Source organism: Mastomys coucha, chromosome X, assembly GCF_008632895.1.
Source record: "Mastomys coucha isolate ucsf_1 chromosome X, UCSF_Mcou_1, whole genome shotgun sequence".
Taxonomy (NCBI): Eukaryota; Metazoa; Chordata; class Mammalia; order Rodentia; family Muridae; genus Mastomys; species Mastomys coucha.
The window spans coordinates 128,066,678-128,067,395 of NC_045030.1; positions in this window are offsets into that span (position 1 = coordinate 128,066,678).

Genomic DNA, 718 nt, shown 5'->3' on the forward strand with positions numbered 1-718 from the left:
TGTGTCCAGGACTTGCTATGGTGGGAGAATTGGGTTCTGATGATGGCAAGTGACCTTGGTTTGTGTTACTCATATTCTTACGATTGCCCCACATCATCTGGTTATCTCTACCACTACCTGCCCTTGCTAAATCTGACTGGAGCCTGTCCTTCCTGTGATCCTGGTTGTATCAGAACTCCTCAGAGTCAAGCTGTCTCTGTGATCCTGTGATTCTGGGATCCTGTGACCCTGGGCTTGTTAGAGCACCTGGGAGTGGAGCTTCCTCTGGGTGTTTTGGGAATGACTGCAGAGTTTGTGCCCAATGTCTGCTCATGGCACCTGCCGGCCCAGACAGACTGGAAGCAACCTGAACCACTGGGCTGGCAGAGTTCCTGTGTGCCTGGGTCCTGCTGGTCACAGTTACTCCCGGTGTTGGGACAGATGTTGTGTCCTCCTCACCTCTGATGCTGGGCGTGTTAGAGCACCTGGGAGTGGAGCTTCCTCTGGTTGTTGTGGGACAAGAAGGACTCTGCTAACTTTAAGAGTTCTTTATTTTATGTGTGTGTATGAGTGTTCTGCCTGTAGGTATGTATGTGTACTATTTGCATGCCTGATACATGAGGAGGTGGGAAGAATACTATGATTCTGTAGGACTCAATTTACAGATGGTTGAGAACTACCATTTGGGTTCTGGGAACTGAACCTGGGTCCTCTGCAAAAGCAATAGGTTCTCTTAATC